This window comes from Anser cygnoides, chromosome 1 (genome assembly GCF_040182565.1).
Source record: "Anser cygnoides isolate HZ-2024a breed goose chromosome 1, Taihu_goose_T2T_genome, whole genome shotgun sequence".
In the NCBI taxonomy this organism is placed as follows: domain Eukaryota; kingdom Metazoa; phylum Chordata; class Aves; order Anseriformes; family Anatidae; genus Anser; species Anser cygnoides.
The window spans coordinates 137569194-137582569 of NC_089873.1; positions in this window are offsets into that span (position 1 = coordinate 137569194).

Below are 13376 nucleotides of genomic sequence, written 5' to 3' on the forward strand. Positions count from 1 at the left end.
AATGTTTTTTGAGTTTTATTTACAATCCTATTACTTGTACTTTCTTTTACATAAGTCATTGCCTGAGCACAGCATATAATCTGAAAAATTTCCCCACTGCATTACTTGTAAAATCATCATTTTGGGATTCTGACATAAACATTTCAGCCAGCTACTGACTGAAATTGTACAGTCAGCTTGCATACTCTTGTACAGGGATGCAATACTAGGCTGTGGACATGTATAGTTTGCATACAGGAGTTTGACAACTGAATCTATTTAACATTCTTTACAACATCTGTAGAATCTTCATATGTGCAGCCAACTGGGTATCTATTTGCAAAGTGGGTCTCTATTCCTTTGCAATCAATAGTGACCTGATGAATGGAAAGGAGTCTAAAGATCTATGCAGCAAACTGTAAGGCACACACACATTTCTTTAGCTGAGTAGTTGTTAATACACTGTTGATTAAGGGTAGGATTCAGTTATCTAAATACAGGTGCCTTGTGCCTTTTCAGAAACACTGGATTCCTGAGACATTTGATCAAGACTTGCAGTTACAACCACAGGCAATCTGTGCCCCTCTGGAGCAGCAGGTAGAGAGACCTTAGGGGTGATATCCAGGGACATCTTGAATGGCACCAATAACCTATGAAAGGGCAACTAAACTAAACTCTAGAAAGCTGTTGACAATAGTAAAGATTAGATACCTAGCTCATGCACAGAGCTGAACAGTTAGACATCCCATCCTTCCTCTCTAAAACCTGCTCTCTGTGTTCTGCCTGCTGTCAAAGTTCCTTTTGCCTTTTATCATTCCACCATGACGACCCATCCTTTAACTGCTTATTCTGTTCTCTGTTACATACTAAAAAACATGGATGATGTTATCCAGAGTAAGCTACTATATATCACCATTTTGAATTTTGGGTAGAGCAGCATGGCAAAGTATTTTCCATCCTCTTGAACACATGAGGGATAAAGCATTTATGAAAACTGCTGTATACTTCTAGAAACAGTTCCTCTTTGCACAAGCACATACTTCATTACAACTGGGAATTATCTGCAGTCCTCCCTTTTAAAGGGAATTTTCCCCGAGGCAATAAATCTTAAAACCCTGTATATTTTATTCCTCAAAAATAATGCTGTAGATTAAATAAACTTCGAAACAAACAATATGTGTAACAGGAAGAATAAAGTGATTAGAAACACAAAAATGGCTGCTGACAGATTAAAAGGTGTGAAGGTGTGTTTGGTTGTTTTACTCAGCTGGCCAGCTGAGCTTCACCACAACCGCTCCCTCACTCCTCCTCCTCCAAGGGAAAGGGGAAGAAAATACAATGAAAAGGGCACGAGGGTTGAGATGAGGACAGGAACATCACTCAACAGTTATTGTCATGGGCAAAACAGACTCAGCATAGGGAGATTAGAGAAAATTATTACCTATTAGAAGCAAGCCAGAGAAGTGAGAAACAAACAAACAAACAAAAAATAACAAACTAAAATCACCTTCCCTCCATCCATACTCTTCTACCTCTGCCCCCCTGAGCAGCACCCTCAAGCAGCATGGGAGAATGGGGGCTGCGGCCAGTGCCTCTTTGTCTCTGCTGCTCCCTCACGGTCCCTCCCTGCCCCTGCTCCCCGTGGGGTCCCTCCCACGGGATGCCGTCCTGCCCGAACTGAGCCTGCGGGGACTGCCCACAGGCAGCAGCTCTTCAAGCACTGCTCCCACACGGCTCCGTACCACGGGGTCCATCCATCCCCCAGGAGCAAACTGCTCCAGCACGGGTCCCCCACGGGCGGCAGCTCCCCCCAGACCCCTGCTCCTGCGTGGGCTCCTCTCCACGGGCTGCAGCTCCGGCCCGGGGCCTGCTCCTGCGGGGGCTCTCCATGGGCCGCAGCCTCCTCCAGGCCACATCCACCTGCTCCACCGGGGGCTCCTCCACGGGCTGCAGCGTGGAGATCTGCTCCGTGTGGGACCCATGGGCTGCAGGGGGACAGCCTGCTCCACCAGGGGCCTCTCCGCAGGCCGCAGGGGAACTGCTGCTGCCTGCCTGGAGCATCTCTTGCCCTCCTGCATTGACCTTGGGGTCTGCAGGGCTGATTCTCACTCCTCTCTTCCAGCTGCTTCCTGCTGTTGTGCAGCAGGTTTTTCCCTTCTTAAATCAGTTTTTCCCCTTCCTTAAATCTGCACTCCCAGAGGCCCAACCAGCGTCGCTCCCTGGCTTGGCTCTGGCCAGCAGCAGGTCCCTTTTAGAGCCGTCTGGAGCTGGCTCTGATGTGACATGAGGCAGCTGCTGGGCTCTGCTCACAGGGGCCCCTCCTGCAACTCCCCATTACCAAAACCTTGCCACATAAACCCGGTACAGGAGGAAAGTGGAATGACATAGTACAGTGTGGACTTCTTCATTCTTTGCATAAGGGAGGTCAAGATGGCAGGTACCATAACTAGAGAGCTGGTAAAAAATTCTACCTGCTACTGCTGTTTCTCTTCTTTTCCTAATTTTCCCTGATATCCTCCATGCTCTGGAAGAAATGTTATGCTCCTCTTGCAGCTCCTGTCATTCTCTCCCTGCTTCTGACTCACTTGTAGCATGGATGTGTTTGCAAAGTCTCTGTGGTGAATTAACCATTGTTACATCTTTTACTGTCTGAAATTTATTTAGAGCTTCTCCCTTACTCATCAAGATACAATGCTCAGCCACCTTCCAAGAGCGCCCCTGTTTCTGGCACTCATATGATATGCTCTGTTTGTTGCCTTTTATTCATTTTTGCCTTGCGATTGATAAACATGATGTTCTACCAGGGTTGCATTCTTTCTTACTTTCCAGAAATCTGTCCAATTTAAATTACACAGTCAGTAACTTTCTCTTGTTGCTACCGTCTCCTTCACTTTTTTAGACAGAAAAAATACAGGAAAAGGCTATAGAACTGCAAGAGCAAAGTCTATAGATGAAAACAATTTTCCATTAATGTTTGAAATTTATTTTCAGTGTTGCTTGTTAAAGATCTAGCACTGACCAAGAGAGACTGAACTCCAGCTTTTCTTAATTTCTTCCCAGATGCTAAATTTGGTTAAGCAAGTATGGCAACTCCAGTTCAGACCTAGCATTCCTCATAGAAAAAAGGTTAAAAGTGAAAAGTTCTAGCTAAACTACATTAGGATCACATAGTTTACCACCAGCACCTGTTTTCTATTGATTTTTTTTTTATTGTTGTTGTTATAATGCAAGACTTGTACTCCAAGCCCTTATAATCACTGGGTGCCACCCTGTCCAAGTCTGTGATGCAAAAAGACTCTCTTATATACACATAAGTACTTAGCAACGCCTTCTGTCTGTGACTTTAGCAAAACAGCAAAATAAAGCTTCCAACAAGTTATGAGCAAATGTTATCCAGACCAACCAACAAAGATACTTAATGCCTTTGTGTGGCCTCAGAAGTGTATTTATTTAAGTTTATCTCTCTCCTAGATCGCCTCATGTATTATACTCAAATACATTACACAAATGGGATACAATGTCTGCAGTTATAATGAAATCCTGGAAAAGGGTGGAAGTAGTATTGTCCAGAATGTCTCTACACAGTGGTTTTGAAATGAGAACTATTGAATTACACCATTTAAATTTCCCATCATTGTGACAGACTTTGTACTATATATATATATGTATATATATATATATTCAATCATCTTTCTAGTTCCCTGTTAGTTCCCCTCCTTCTTTCTCTCCTCCCTGCTGGATACTCCTTGTACCTATTTGAAGACATGTTGAAGAGTTAGAGATTTGTGGTGACAAGCCAAATAGTGAGGTGGAAGTTATTTACATTATACTTTATTCCCTGAAAAAGTGTGGTTTTACATATCTCAAAAAAAATATATCTATAAATTAGAATTAAATTTTCTGAGCACAGTTTACTGAACAATAAAGGGGGAAAAGAGGCTAAACTCATAGAAAAGGAGATGGAGCCCTCTAACATTTCCACAAATTTATTGACTAATCTGATACATTCTATTTAGAGTTAAGCTATTTCTATTCTGATTTAGAATACCGTATGCAGCTGAAGATAGAGACTTTATCCTTCAATGTAGCAGAAGTATTCTGGGATAAATTCTGCACTGCTTTTTGATGCTATTCTTCTTTGTAGAAAATGCTTAAATAATCACTGAGACAAGGAGAATGATTATTAGTCTCTACATAAATACTTAAATGCCTCATGTAGATCTAATCCCTGCCTGTGTTCCTTCCAGCTACTTTGCATAGCTCCTGGGACCACAGGATCTGTGGATCTGTTGTGTACTACTAAATGTCCATAAGAGGATATCTTGGGGTTTCCTAACATAGAATTTAGTTCCTGTAACATGTCTCCTAGGACACCAAATGTCCTCAAACAGATTCCTGTGAGGTCTTTCTATACTTCTTTGATCAGAAATTTTAAAATTTGCAACATCCATCTGATTCGGAAAGTAGAGGGTTTATTATTGCTACTATTATTATTATGTTTATTACTATTATTTTATTAAGGCAGAATTACAGGAAATTTGAAAACCCTCATTATGGAAAACCTTCCCAGCATAAATATATTAGGAAACTGTGTGAGGAAAAGTTATGTTGCACTGTTAACATACACAGTAGATAGATTTACAAAAGGGAGATTTCAGTCATTGATGACATTGTAAATAGTACAGCAATATCTATCTCATAGTTCATTCATGACCCAAAGGTGATGTGATGGGTTAGAAGATTCCCTTACATTTTCAAAGGATTCATTTCCTTCTAGAAGCATACATGAGATCTCTTGAGAAGAGATTTCCTGCAAAGAATAGCAATGCAAAGAAGCACTGGTTATTTAAAACCCTTATCTGACCTCCAAAAAGACTCCATTTTAAATAAATGAGATTTATCTAGATGAGCCTAGATTTAATAAGAGAATATATACATGTGTACTCAGCCAAGGCATAGCCTTCTGAGAACTGTCACAATAACTTCTTTGGATATAAGTTATTGTTTGATCCTTCTAAAGATATATTGCCAAACCCTTGTTAGTAAAACATCAGTGACATTTGAGCCAAGTGTGGGAAAGGGATAGGAGGGAGGTCTTTTGACTATAGCAATTTTTCTACCCTAAAACACCTATAAATGAACCAAAATTATTATTTTGTTACAAACTGGAAGGTGATGAGGTTCTCCAATTTATCTTAGATTCGAAGGGATTTTATAGCTATCCAGCACACATAATCTTGTGTAATCTGCTCTGAATGAGAGCGAAAACATTCAATTAAATTAGAAATGCTTTTAAATGGTCAGAACAGCTTGCTTCACATTTAACCATAATTTGCTTGATCTTGTTTTGCTCTCCCTCCAAAACAGTAATTAACTAGTTTAAAAATAAATTAACATTATAATTAAAGGGAGTAATCAGATTTCAGAAAACACTTAGCTATCTAGAGTCTATTCAATTTGGTTGTTTAGATATGCAAATAAGTTTAAAATTCTCACCTGGTGCCAAATAAAATTTTCCCCACTGGAATGCTTTACTAATCCCATGCTTCTCTGCCTCTGGTCTGCTCGTGATTAGTAAGAAATTAGGGTGTATATCCTCACACACACAAGCAATTGAAAAATAAAAAGAGAAGAGAGGAATAAAATTCCTACATAAGACATAGACTATTTTTTTTCAGTGATAGGTAAGACTGTGATAGTATCACAGATAGGATTTGCTCTGCTTTGCACAGAGCAAGTTATCTTCTTAAGACATTTGTTGTCAGGCTTTTTTTACTGAGATCTAGACAGAGCCCTGCACTGACTGGCCTTCTCACCTCACTCTGCCTCCCCCCAGTTGATTAATCTGGATGGAGACTGGTTGGTCAGACAGGATGTAGAACTTTTTGCAGTACTTTCTCAAAAATGTTTAACAATACTTAATACTAGTTGTCTGTGAAGGAACAGCATTTGATTTGTGAATGGGAAAATCACAGTCATCTATTTTTTTCTGCTACCTGGGATCAAGTGAATCTGGTCAGTATTGTCACTTCATTAGGCATGGAAAGCTTTTCGGAGATTGCATTTGTTATTCAGACTTTCTTACCTGGGATAAAAATAGGTTATATCACCCAAAGTAAGAGCGTTACTTTTAGTTTTCATTCTTTTAAGTTGATTTCTGAGTGGTTATGATCTATTTTAACACAGTATCTCCATAAAGTCCGTAAAAGAGTTTGATCAAAACCCAAAGGAGTTCATGGTTTAAATTATTTCAGAAATATAATTTGAGGTCATTAGCACTTGAAGCATCTTTTACTTTTGTAAAATTTTAGAAACAAATTGTTTATTTAAACTAACATACCACTTCAGTCAGAAGAGGAAGGGAAAGCTGAGCTAGTTGGAATTTCTCCACATGACAGATGTATCTTATGAGCAATATCCAATTTTCACTTTGAGAGCACAAAGTGGGTAGTAAAGCAGTACTGCACACCTAAGTTTACATTTTATAACGTAAGACCATGCTCTTTACAGTCAACCTAATTTTAAGACTACATTTCAGGCTTCAGCTTGATAAGATGAATACATATTATTGGACGTATGCAGAATCTACACATAGATTTAAAAGATGTTAGCACATTCTTTAATGTACAATCGCCATAACTTAAAGCAAAGCTTATATGATGTAATCTAGGGATACTGCCTGTTCCTCTGTCATTATGTGTGCAGCTGACAACATCAACATCAACATCAGTTAGAAAATATTCGGATCTCTAGTCTCTGATCTTTATTCAGCTAGCCACTGAAGAAGTTCAACACTCCTCTGGGAACTTCCTTCCAGTTCCAGTCCCCAAGTAGAGCTTAGGAAGGCCTGCCCCATGTTGGGATCAGGTTTCTAACATGTCAAAAATCTGCAGGAGGCTGAAGGCAGAAAAGGATTTCCTGTTCCAGTTGAAGTAGATCCCTTATTTGAAGGATGAATTTTCCTGGACCCTAACTCAAAAGAGTGTATATATACTGCTTTTAAGTGAAAGTCTAAATACACAGCCTGAGGGAAAATCTATGCTTTTTATACAATGTTGTAAACAACAATAAAGACAAGTACCAGGTTTCAAGCCTGCAATGAGACTTTTACACCTTTAAATATTTTGAATTCCATGGGAAGAATTAATTAAATCTGAATTGAATTTACTTTGCAAGGACAGTACTTCTTGTTCTCTACTACCTGCTGTTTCATTGTATGTCCACTGGAAAGCTTTCAGCATTCATTTTCATTTCAGTGCATGGGTGTCATTTTTTGTTAAGTATGAAACAGACTGTTACAAGTTTTTTTTGTGAAATGGTAATTTGCCTGACCAACTGGCTTCCGTATCTTTGCATGAAGAGTAATTAGCACTAGAGAATCCAGTATTCTAGTTCACTACATTTTGGGGGTTTGACACATACTTTTCAAAACCCAGAAGTATTGACTGTGTTTCCTGTATTGAAAGAAAGAAAAAAGAAAAGAAAAAAAAGAAAAAAAAAGTTTTTCAGCTGTTACTAGTAATTCTAGCAGATAGAGAAAAAGAAAATGTGAACACAGCAAAATAAAGATGAATTACCATGCAGACACTATGAGGGAAAAATGTAAAGTGGCTGGGGCTCTGCCCAGTGCTGGCCTCACAGCTGCTTCAGCAGTAGCTTCAGCCTACAAGATTGCAGCTGCAACTGCAATGCCCTCTCCCATGAGCTCTGATAACTCTCATTTATTCAGTCTCTCTTATTAATGTTACATTTTGCTCAGAATCAGAAGCTCATCTTTGCCAAGAGGATCCTAACATAACCTTCAGTCTCATGGATGATGTGAGCTTGGGTCCAGATTTGGCTTAGGATAAAATTCTGCTCAGGTCTCCTTCTTCCTTGGCAAGTATTATGCAGGTTTGTGTGATTATATAGAAGGTAAGCATGATCTTGCTCACCAGCCATGTTTTCAGCAAACAAGAGTGAGCCAAAAGAATAATGTCAGTGTTTAAATTTTGCTGAGGAAGGGTGGAGAGGAGGGTATTAGTCACCGAAGCTTACAATCATGTATGCCCTTCACTTCATAAGCACAGGATGGCTCTGGAAAATCAGGCATACCTGCTCCAGCATATTTTCAGGATCAACTAGCTGCTTCCCTTATCAGTCCTATGGTTGAAGCCATGTGTCATGACCTTAGCTACCAGATGATCCAAATGCTGTTTATAGGCCTTTTGCAGGTTTGGGAATGGTAAGTCATCTGATTGGAGAGTAAAGGCTTAACGTATCTCATCATAAAGAAGATGTCAAAAATAGCTCGGATGAATCACTCTGCAAATGTCACTTTTAGGTGACTACCTCAGATACAGCCTTCTTTAATAAAGATGTAAACACTGAGAAGTAGATGTGATTTCGAGCAACCTGGTCTAGTGGAAGGTGTCCCTGCCCATGGCAGGGGGGAAGAACTAGATGATCTTTAAGGTCCCTTCCAACCCAAACCATTCTATGATTCTGTGATTCTATAATTCTATGATGAAACTCACTTTAAGGGTCTAAAATCCCTTTTCTATCCCCTGAATCAAAATCAAGGACATGAATCATTTTGTTTGTTAGCCAAAACCAAAATCTATTGTTCCTGTGAAATAAACCAAACACCAGTGGAAAAGCATGGAATTATTTGTCTGATTTTATTTGTTACACTCAAATTACAACTAATAGCAAGGAACAAACGTGTAGGAGTCCAGGATGTGATGATTGTATTCTGAATGTAGCATATTCAGCAATTCCTCTAAAGCCATCTGTGATCTGAGATGTAATTACACAGAGGAAAATTTATGAAACTGCAGTAATATGGATTTGTTTGAAGATACATTCTGCTATTTGCAGCTTTAATATCCTTCTCTGAAATATCACACAATGTCCTTTTTGTCCAGGGAAGTCCCAAAACTCAGCACATTGCTTAGTCTTTTCAAAGATGTGAGCAGTTCTTTCAAAAGCTAATGAATATTCACCAAATATACTGATTAATGTTTTAATCTTTAAAGGTTTGAGTCATCATGAATATATTATTTTTTCTATATTTTTTTTTAATTATAGTTATGTCATAAAGAAAGAATGTTGTATAATTCCTCCTATATAACCTTGAGGTTTACTCATATCTTTTTGGTTATCTATAGTTAATTTATGCAGCACTGAAAAGTTTCTATTCACCAGATCTTTTCTTGGATCACTACTGAAAATTAATATGACTATTTTGTCCTGGACTGTCTACATCTTGGTGAACAACCACCTGGACATGACTGGCAATTTGAGATTATAAGAAAGCTAGGGCTGCCAAGGTGGTACAGGCCAAAGCACAGACAGAGCTGTGTGATGTTTTTACACAGTGTCTAGTTGCATTTTTTCTGAATTTAAGCCAGTGCTAACAACTGCCCATGCTTTCAGAAACATGAGATTCATGTACAGATTCTCAAGCCCTATTTGTTTGTTTCACAGGGATAATGGCTTAAAGAGAGTTTTATCAATTTCTTGTCAGTTGGTTCAGAGCAGTTAATATTTCCACTTTTTATCTCTTCTGTAGTCATGAATTTCAATTTCTTATAGTGAATTTTGTTACTTCAAGCTCTGGTTTCAATACTTTTTAAAAATTATTTTTATTTTGCTAAAAAACATTGCATTTTGGGCGGGATGTATCAGCCTCCCCAGGAAACCAAGGTACAAGTCTTTCATTTGAATCAAGCAAGGCAGAAATTTGATCGCAAGATTCCTGCTTTGCAGGCAAACAATGTTTGTGTAACATTGATGCAAAATAATGGGAAGAAAATCTCAACATACTATTTTCGTTCTGTCTTACTTGCACAGACCCCTGCAATGCCTCACACGTGTGCGTGTATTTTTCTTCTTGAGTGCAAATTCCATCCTGTCAAGATTATTCTCTCCAGACCATCTTTAGAAGGACCTTCAATATAGTTAAATACTATTAATTATGTGTTACTCAGTTATAGACAAACAACTTGATACTTCCTTGAAACAGACAGTTTCATAAATTCAGTCCTATAATTCATACTGATAATAATAAGAAAAAATCAGACAACATGACTTAAATTCATTCATTTGTACATTTCACAATGAACATTCAGTCTTTTTTTCAGCTTCAAAGCTTTTAAGATAAACAGAAATAATAATAATAATAATTATTATTGTTGTTGTTGTTATTGCAGTTTCAGTGGAGGATGCAAAACACGAATGTTCATATCATTCTGTTTTCACATACTCAGAACTCCCTGAAATACTTACAATGCAACCTAAATCCTCGATACTAGGTTTCTGTCCGGATATGATTTTCTTGGCAATGGATGGAGGTTGAGGACTCCACCTTACTACTCCATTTTTTTCTCCCCAAACAAATCTCATTAGAAAGCAGGTAATTCCATAAAGAGCAGAAGCAATGAGGCCTAATTTCCCGTTGATTTCTCCTCTTGTCTCACAGGAATTGCCAAAAGAAATATGGGTTGGAGATCCAATCCCGTCTACGCTTATTTTACATGCACTCTTAAAAAATAATAATAATAATAGTAATAAAAAATAATAATATTGTCAGGGAAGATATTGTTTACTATCTAATCAGGTGCAAACTCCAGTTGAAATATTTTCCATATGTGGAGCATTCATAATGCTTTTAATTTTGTACATTCTTTAGAATTTAAGAACAATTATGGTCATTCTGCAGCCTTTTTATCAGTACACGCATTCATTCATGCAGTCTCCTCATTGATCTAAATGCCTATTAGCACTGAACAAATTGTTGTTGGACACAGCCTGCCACATTTATATTTTTGACTCAACTTCAGTCACTGGAGGAGCGACTCATTTTCCTAATGTCAAGCATCTGGTGATATTTTAGACAAATTCAGACGCGTGCCTGAAATGCTGTTCCAGAAGGACACGGGTCTCATGCAGGTCCTGTTTTATATCTGCTAGCTTTGTATGAAGTTTCCCTGAGGACACCCTGAAGTAAGACGACACTAGATGCCTCTGTTAGGCAGCTCAATCACTTTCTTAGTGAAACTGACTTCCTAAAATGAATGTCTACATGCCTTATACAGCCAGGGGTCATAAGTATCCAGAGGAAGGTTGGATTTCCTAAAGCCCAGATATTTTGCCTTTCTAGTCACTGTTTCCCTATGGCAATATTTAAATCTTCAACCTTCAATAACAATCTGAAAAATGTCACTTCTTTAAGAGGTCTGTTTCACCTATTGCCTAATATTTGGGTGTAAGTGAAGAACTTAATCCGTTAAGACATTAAGACACTCTTAGTATATTGCGACCTTTCCATCTTTTAAATTTGGTTGATGGTTGCCTACTAGGTCCAAGGGCTACTGTGCAAGGTAGAACAGACAGACAGTCTCACGCAGACATGTACATGCCTACCTACTCACGCAACTTAACTGTAAAAGCTTAGCTTTCTTAGGGGAAAATGACTCCATGTATTACAGCAATGGAAGCTATTATTTGATCTTGAAAAATATGAAATATTTTATATGCAAAGCAGCTCAGAAGATCAAAAAAACAGGGATGTTAAAGCTCATAAATACCTCTTATGTGATCAAGACCAATCTGTTACAGGGAAAAAAAATCGTTCCCTTTCAACCTTTCATTTAGTCTTGATTTTTCTAAATTTCAGCATTTCTCCTGTGAGTCTGATCTAACCATATCTCTCAGTCCCAAATTTCAGCCTGAAAGGATTCCTTAGATATCAGTATCCATTTCCTCTTTTGCCGTCATAGTTCTTTTATTACCTCAGCATTTATCCCACTTAAAAATCTCTCTCTGTGTTCATTTTTAAGTCAAAATATGACAAGCCCTTTCAGTTCCCTATCAAATGAATGTCATTCCTTGGTTGAATACAATCCTTCTGTCTTTTTCTTGTTTTAGTTAAAATTTTCAGAAATCTAAATTTAAGTTACTGAATGTCAGTATTCACTATGTGTTATTTCATAAAGATTAACAAAAATGCCTTCTAAAAATCTAATCTTCCTAATAACATGCATCTTGGATTTCTTCTATGAACTCCTCAAAACCTAGATTTATAACTCAGGATTTGCAAACTGTAATCACATAGAAAAGCAATTAGTATAAATAGTGACATATTTAAGTAGTTTTCTTGCTTCTTGATTTAAAGTATGTTTAATTTGTTTAAAATATCTATCACATTTTTATGGGCAGCTTCTTCCCCACTTTTTCATTGTATCATGTCTGTGACAGGACTTCCAGCTATTTTTTACCTAAGGGAAAAAAATTAAAAAAAAGAGAGAGAAAAAATAAAAAAAAAGAAAAAAGAAAAAAAAAAGAAAAAAGAAAAAAGAAAAAAATGAAAAGCAAAAAGCAAAAAGCAAAAAGCAAAAAGCCTGAGCCCAGAAGTCCAGAGTGAGTGAAGTATATGATTTATTTATTTCTAACTTGTTTTTAATTATTTGCTAAGCATTTCAGAAAGGAAAATATAGCCAATATTTGAGTTTTGACCGAGCAAAAGAAGGAAAAAGTAACAACATAATCTATGTAATTCCTGCCCTTACTATCAACTCCATCTGATTAATTAAGAATTCATCACATATGGTTTCATACTATTGAAGTTTTTGCTCTCTCTCTTGAATATATTCCTTAACAATATACAAAACATTCACAATTGCTTCCTCTGTAGCATAGCATAGGGGTGTGCCTAGTACAACTGAATAAACCTATTCTAAACACCCCCAGTTGTTTTGCAAGGTACCACATTAACTTTAAACAAGAGATGTTTAGTTTCTAGACTTCATGGAAAGCTCAAATCCCTTGCAGTTCTTTTCACTTTCTCAGGTGGATTTCTAGTATGGGGTTGCACTAACCTCACAGCTACCAGTCTATCTACTCAAAAGAAGTTTTAGGAGCAGAATCTGAAAGGAATTTTATTCTTCCATGAGACAAACACTGCCTTTTACATGCATTTTGCCAGACAGTAAACAGATGTAAATCTGTAAATTACTAAAGTTAAAATTATGTTCCATGTGAAATTCACTTACTGACAAATGGAGGGAAAGAGTAATCCAGTAGAGTTAAAATTAGCTCAATATGTCATGTCCACACACATGTGAAATACTTAGATGTGATTTATCCATATATATCAATAACATTAACATCAGTAGCAGTTGCTTTGGTCGGTCAGCCTAAAACTAACAAATAAAATAAAAACAAAACAAACAAAACTAAACTAAAAAAGAAAAAAATAGTTTCAGACTATTGAGTCTGGTATAAAACAAGTCCTAGGTAACTGATAAATCAGAGGCCAAAGGTTTAGCCAAGGTAATTTAGAATAGCCAAGAGGATGATAATAATTGTGAGCAAAGACATATCAACAGTATGAGAAAAACATTGGCCAATGAATA